Here is a 7,282-nt window from a genome sequence, read left to right on the forward strand (position 1 = left end):
GTTCGGGAGGATTAATCCCAGCAAACAGAGAGACGACGTTCCATAAATACAGTAGTAATTCATACGAATGTAAAAGGGAAAACAGTGAGCCAAACCAGCCTATTATTATCTGCTAGAAACTTTTAGAACCAAACTGTAAACCTACTCCTACAAGATTGATGAATGCAAAGAGAAAGGAAACAAAAAATTTTAATCTAAAAGACCGTGCAAGTTCACGTCTTAATTATTTTCCGTGCTCGTCGCGCGCGAGCATTTTCGTAGCAGTTCAGTTGATCGCCCCGTGCTCACTTGAGACGTAGAAATCGGTGGTATCTCCTCACCAGGTTCTTAGCGAGAGCCGCCGTCGCCGCCGAAGGCGGCGGCGGCATCGTCGTCCTTGAGGGCGGCGATGGCTGTGCCTGTGTGCCTGTTGCTGCTGTTGCTCACGAGTCTTCACCGACAGGTCCACCATCTTACGCATGGCGGGAGTCGCGTACCTCGCCTCCCAACTTTGACCGACGTGCGCTGCTGCGAGTGCGCGCTCATGCCGCACAGCAACGACGCGCGCCCCGACAGGTCGTACTCCCTCCGGTCCTCCACGCGCTCGCCCAGCTCCGCCGCCAGCTCCGCGCACCCGGCGTCGCCGCTCGCGCCCAGCGGCGACTGCCTCAGCGCCATGCGCCGGCGGCTGAGCAGCTCCGAGGCCTCCGCGTGCTCGCCGCGCTCGGCCGCCGCCCGCGCCGCGGCGATGTCCTCGGCGGCCTGCACGCGGAGGCGCTCCCGCTCGACCTCCACGTCCGGCTCTGCCTCCGGCGCCTCGACCGGCCTCTTCACCGCCACCTCCTCGCCTGCCACGTCCACTGACTGCCCGGTCCCCACTGAAAGATATGAAGCGTTCGTACTCCATCGAGGGAGCCGCGTGGTAGTTTATATTGATGCGTGGCCGAAGCCTGGCTTGACGTACAAGGTTATGACAGAAAGAGTTTGGGTAGAATACAAGAGAAGGAAGGAGGTTGAGATTACAACTCTATATTCTAACACCCTTCCTTAATCTCAACTAACCTAAGTTAAGATTACTCTTGAATTCTTCAAATGGTCTTGCTGGTAGTGCTTTTGTAAAACCGTCAGCCACTTGATCCTTAGAAGGAATAAATCGAATCTCAAGTTTCCTTGCCGCAACCCTTTCTCGTACAAAGTGAAAATCAATTTCTATGTGCTTTGTCCTGGCATGGAACACTGGATTTGCAGACAGATATGTTGCTCCCAAATTATCACACCATAAACATGAGATACGATTCTTCTTGATTCCCAATTCCTTAAGAAGTGATTCAACCCAAATGATCTCAGCAGTTGCATTAGCCAAAGACTTGTATTCAGCTTCTGTACTTGAGCGTGACACAGTAGCTTGCTTTCTAGCACTCCAGGAGATAAGATTAGATCCAAAGAACACTGCAAAACCTCCAGTTGATCTTCTGTCATCACTACATCCTGCCCAGTCAGCATCAGAGAATGCACTCACAAGAGAAGAATTAGACCGTTTGAAATGAAGTCCTATTCCCATAGTATGTTTCACATATCTCACAATCCTCTTGACAGCTGACCAATGTGCAGAAGTAGGTGCATGAAGATATTGACAAACCTTGTTGACAGCAAATGAGATATCTGGACGTGTGAGAGTTAAATATTGTAGTGCTCCCACAGTACTCCTATACCTTGTACTCTCCTCCTCTTGAAGTGGCTCACCCTCATATGCTGAGAGACTTTCTGAGGAGGATAAAGGTGTAGACATTGGCTTGCAATTTTTCATCCCCATGCGAGACAGAAGCTCAAGAATGTATTTTTCTTGATTTAACACAATACCATCTTGAGTTTTCTTGACTTCAATACCCAAGAAGAAATGCAAATCACCTAGGTCCTTCAAGGCAAACTCTGAGCTCAAATCATGCAAAAGAGCATTAGTAGCATTTTGTGAAGAACTTGCAACTATGATATCATCAACATATATAAGCACAAAAATGACTACTCCTGCCTTGTTATAAATAAACAAGGATGTGTCAGCCTTGGAAGCAACAAAGCCAAGATATTTTAACTGTGAGCTCAATCTGGAATACCATGCTCTGGGTGCTTGCTTTAGACCATAGAGTGCTTTATCAAGCTTGCAGACATACTGTGGCAATTTCTTATTCTCATACCCAGGTGGTTGTCTCATAAACACTTCCTCTTCCAGAACACCGTGCAGAAACGCATTCTGTACATCTAGCTGCCTTAAACTCCATCCTTTGGATACAGCAATGGCTAACACAAGTCTGATAGTTGCAGCTTTCACAACGGGACTAAAGGTGTCCTCATAGTCAATGTCATAACGTTGCTTAAAGCCCTTTGCAACTAGACGTGCCTTATATTTGTCAATGGAGCCATCTGCCTTCTTCTTAATTCTATACACCCATTTGCAATCAATAATATTTTTACCTCTCTGATTTGGTACAAGATGCCAAGTCTTATTCCTCATGAGCGCAGAATACTCCTCATCCATTGCCTTTTTCCATTTAGGATCATCAAGTGCATTCTTCAACGATGTTGGTTCTCCTGAAATACACAACATTCCATATGGTATAGTTCCATCTTTCCTAATTTTAGGATTCCGTATACCTTTCTGTAGACGGGTCATAACACGTGAAGAAACCTCTCGCTGCACCGCTGGTATACTTGCCACAGAAGATCCAGGAGAATCTGCTGATGCAGTGGACTGATTTGTTGTCATATGCGCAGGGGATCTTGTGGCTTCTGGTGTGGCTGCCCCTCCTGCAGGCACTGGCGCAGAGGATCCGCCACCCGACCGCGACTGGAGGCGCGCGTGGTGCGGAGAGGATCTGGTCCCGCCGCTGGTCCCGTCTGACGCTGGCGCGCGGGGCGAGGGGGATTCGGCCCCGCTGCTGGTCCCGCCTGAAGCTGACGCGGCAGCACGGGAGTGGCCCGCCCTGGATCCAGGACTGGAGCCATCAGGGGCTTGATCCGAGGCGGATGCGGTCGCGTGATCCGAGATCTGCGCGCGTGCAGGGGTGGCAGGCGCCGCCAGATCTTCTTCGTCATCTGTGCCAGCTTCGTCTCCTTCCTCAGCATGAAATATAGGATCAAAACCAGCCATATTTTCGAGATCTTGGTCATTTTGAGCACCGTTTTCTCCAGGGACCTGCACAGGCATAAGAGAAAGACTAGTACCAGCAGGAATATCATCATATTGGTTAGTACAATTGTTGTCGCCCCCATGATCAAAAGACCGAAGATGTGAAGGAAGAAGAAGAATTTCTTTGCAGAGAAGTGCACCAGCATTAGGATGAAGGGATGCAAAGGGAAACACGGACTCATCAAATACAACATCTCTGGATATATACACCCGACCAGTAGGAACATCAAGGCACTTAACCCCTTTATGCATGGGGCTATAGCCTAAAAAGACACACCGTTTTGAGCGGAAAGCGAGTTTGCGTGTGTTGTAAGGCCTAAGATTGGGCCAACAGGCACAACCAAAAATACGAAGAGATGTATAGTTGGGTGTGACACCAAGAAGTCGTGTAATGGGTGTTTCAAATTTGATAACTTTACTTGGAAGCAAGTTGATGAGATATGTAGCAGTTAAGAATGCTTCATCCCAAAATTTAAGCGGCATGGAAGCATTTGCTAACAAGGCAAGCCCCGTATCAACTATGTGACGGTGCTTTCTTTCAGCGGATCCATTTTGTTGGTGAGCATGAGGACAAGATACATGGTGTGATATGCCAAGCTTTTGAAAGAAATAATTTAGTTTTTCATACTCACCACCCCAGTCACTTTGCATAGCAATGATTTTAGAGTTCAGTTTGCGTTCAACAAGATTTTGGAAATTGAGGAAAACTTGGAATACATCAGATCGCTTTTTCAATAGATAAATCCAAGTAAATTTACTATAGTCATCAATAAAACTTACATAATAGGAAAATCTACCCACTGAAATAGGAGCTGGCCCCCATACATCTGAAAAGATAAGTTGTAAAGGGGCAGTAGACACACTAGTAGAAATTGGGTAAGGTAATTGATGACTTTTTGCTTGTTGACACGGATCACAAACTAACTCACTACTAGGCTCATAAGAGAGTTTATTTTTGCTAAGAACATATCTAACTATGACTGAAGATGGATGACCTAAACGACTATGACACCTTGATGTAGATAGCTTGGTGACAATATTTGCTTGTTTATTGGACCATGAAGATGATGATGATGATGCTGATATGAGTGGGTAGAGTCCTCCCACGCACCGTCCTCTAAGAATGACTCTCCTTGTTTTCAAGTCCTTAACCAAGAAAAAATAAGGATAGAACTCAATAAGAACATTGTTATCAAGAGTGAATCGATGAACGGAAACAAGTTTTTTAGAGGTTTGAGGAACATGCAAGACATTGGTCAAGTGTAAATTTTTCACGGGGGTTTTAACAATTGAACTGCCAATGTGTGTGATATCCATACCAGAACCGCTTGCCGTGCGAATTTGGTCGCCTCCATTGTACTTCTCCCGCTTCGTCAACTTGTCAAGTTCACCTGTGATGTGGTTTGTTGCTGCACTGTCGGCGTACCAGTTGGTGTCCACGCCATAGGAGGCTGCATGCGCTTGCTTTTCTTCCTGGTCGTTTTCTTCATAACGCCACCAGCAAACTCGTGCACCTCCTGGATGGTGTCTGTAGCATATCTGACATTCTGGATAGTCATGCTGTTGCTCACGAGCCTGCTGTTGCTGTTGCTGTCGAGGACGGCCTCTGAATCCGCCGCCTCCATTGGAGGAAGACGACTGTCGGTCACCACGATCACCACGGCCACGGCCTCTTCCTCCACGCCCGCGAGATCTGCCACGGGACTGGCCACGGCCTCTGTAGACCGCATTAGCGGATGAATAGAACCCGCCTGAAGATGAGTCGCCTAGCATCTCCATCCTTTGATCAAAGGCAGCAATCTGGGCAAAAAGATCGTCGGCTGTGATGATGTTTTTGACAGCGCCGATCGCCGCTACCACGGGGTCGTAGTCGCGGTCCAGTCCGGCCAGAATATAGTCCACCATCTCCGGATCAGATACGGGACGACCTGCAACAGCTAGTTCATCCTCAAGACTTTTCATCTTCGCCATATACGCCGAGCTTGACATCGAGCCCTTCTTGGTATTGGTGATGGCGATTCTCAGATTAGTAATCCGAGACTGAGATTGTGAGGCGAAGAGATTTGTCACCGTCGTCCAGAGCTCAAAGGTGGAATCTTTCCCAACAACTTGTGCAAGAATTTCTGGAGACATGGAATTGAGAAGGTATGATAGAACCTGCTGATCTTTGGCGATCCAGGGTCCGTATAGGGGATTCGGCTCTAGGGCCGTGGTCTTGTCTGCCTTCGTGATCTCCACCATCTTGGGTGGAGCGGCATCGGTGTTGTCCAGGAGCCTGGTCACCTGCGCGCCTCGCAGGGCTGGGAGGACCTGCGTCTTCCAGAGGATGAAATTACCTCTTGCGAGCTTCTCAGACGGCGGCGATCCAAGGTTGAGGGAGACGCCGGCGAAGGAAGCCATGGAGACGATGATGTGTGGTTTCTAGGGTTTTGGATTGTGGCTAGATGTATGAGAAGAGGTGGCTCTGATTACCATGAAAGATATGAAGCGTTCGTACTCCATCGAGGGAGCCGCGTGGTAGTTTATATTGATGCGTGGCCGAAGCCTGGCTTGACGTACAAGGTTATGACAGAAAGAGTTTGGGTAGAATACAAGAGAAGGAAGGAGGTTGAGATTACAACTCTATATTCTAACACCCACGTCGCGGTATGTGCAGCTCACCTTCATCAGCGATGTCACGTCGTCCGTGGCGCCGGCCTTCGGCACGTCCACGAACAGCAGGAAGCGCCTTTCCTCGTCGGCATACAGCTCGCCGACCTCCACCGCGGCGGTGCGCCCGTCAGCGTCGACGCGGCTCTTGTAGCGCCCCGACTTGATGGACCGCACGCGAACGCCGGGGCAGACGCACTCGACGGCGACGCGCGCCTCCTGCGCGGCGACCGAGAGAAGCCCGCCGATGCACTGCGCAAACGAGTCCTGGATGACGGCCTCGTTCTCATGAAGGCGAACGTGCCGCCGGTGGCCTCCGCGATGGTGTGCATCGCCGCCGAGTCGTGGTCGGTGCCAAAGCCGAACGTGTGGATCGGCGGCGAGGAACCGTCGCCCGTGCGGATCAGGGAAGGTGGCACGAGCACGCTGTAGTCGGTGGCCACGTCGTGATTGTAAAACCTTGAAGACAGCGTGTAGTTGTCTTGACCGTCGGAGAGCAGGATGACGCCGGTAACGGCGTTCCTGTAGCGGCGGCCGTCGATCACCTTGGCGGCCTCGCGAAGGCCCTCCTTGATGTTGGTCCCGCCACCCGCGGCCAGGGACTCGACGGTGCGCTCGGTCAAGGCCCTCCCGGCGTCGGACATGCGCGTGAGGCGGGTGAGGCGGCGGGCGTCGCACGAGAAGGACACGAGGCTGAGGCGGTCGTGGGGGCCGAGCTTGTCGACGACGAAGCCCACGGCCTGCTTAAGCAGCGCCAGCTTGCGGCCGCCCATGCTCCCGCTGACGTCGAGCACCATGACGAGATCCAGGGGCGCGCGCGCCGCCTTGGCCGCGGCCGGAGCCAGCGCGGGAGCCTTGGCGTGCACGAGCACCGCGAAGCCGTCGCGGCTGGCGTCCTTGGCGATGGCGGGGTACTCGCAGTGCGTCTTGATGGACATCACTCCGCCGCTGGCAGTCGTCTTCTCCGCGGCGGCAGCTGCGGGCTGCGGCTCGAGCGGCTCGTCGTCGCGGAAGACCAGGTCCTGGGCGGGCGCCACGCCCGGCACGTCGCGCCACGGCGTGAAGCAGAGCGGGCAGGCGGTCTGGTGGTGGACGCAGCGGAGGTGGAAGCTGTGGGAGCACTCGGCCGTGAAGGTGGCGTGGCCGCGGCCCATGTCGCCATGACAGACGGCGCACCTCGTCTCCATGGGATTAATCATCCAAAGCTCTTGGGTTCGCCTTCTTTCTCCGATGAAAGTACAACTTTGTTCGTGCGTAGCAATGGATCTACAACAGCTGTGAGATCCGATTTAATATAGCACCGAATCATGATTTTTTTTTTGAACTGAGCACCGAATCATGATTAATTAGTTGTAATCCCTGACTTTGTGCGTGCGTGCGTGTTTGTTGGGATATAGAGATCATCAATAGCATCCTTGGCTTCGAGACCAAGCAAATCGGTTTTGGAAGATTATAAGATTTGTTGCATTT

The 7,282-nt window shown here is 51.3% G+C and overlaps 1 pseudogene; it reads right to left on the reverse strand.

Annotated features, from left to right (window-relative positions):
- Window positions 1-327: 327 nt before the first annotated feature.
- LOC123114955 (E3 ubiquitin-protein ligase WAV3-like) lies at window positions 328-6,999 on the reverse strand (annotated as a pseudogene).
- Between the last annotated feature and the right edge of the window lie 283 nt (window positions 7,000-7,282).

Source organism: Triticum aestivum, chromosome 5B (assembly GCF_018294505.1).
Source record: "Triticum aestivum cultivar Chinese Spring chromosome 5B, IWGSC CS RefSeq v2.1, whole genome shotgun sequence".
Taxonomy (NCBI): domain Eukaryota; kingdom Viridiplantae; phylum Streptophyta; class Magnoliopsida; order Poales; family Poaceae; genus Triticum; species Triticum aestivum.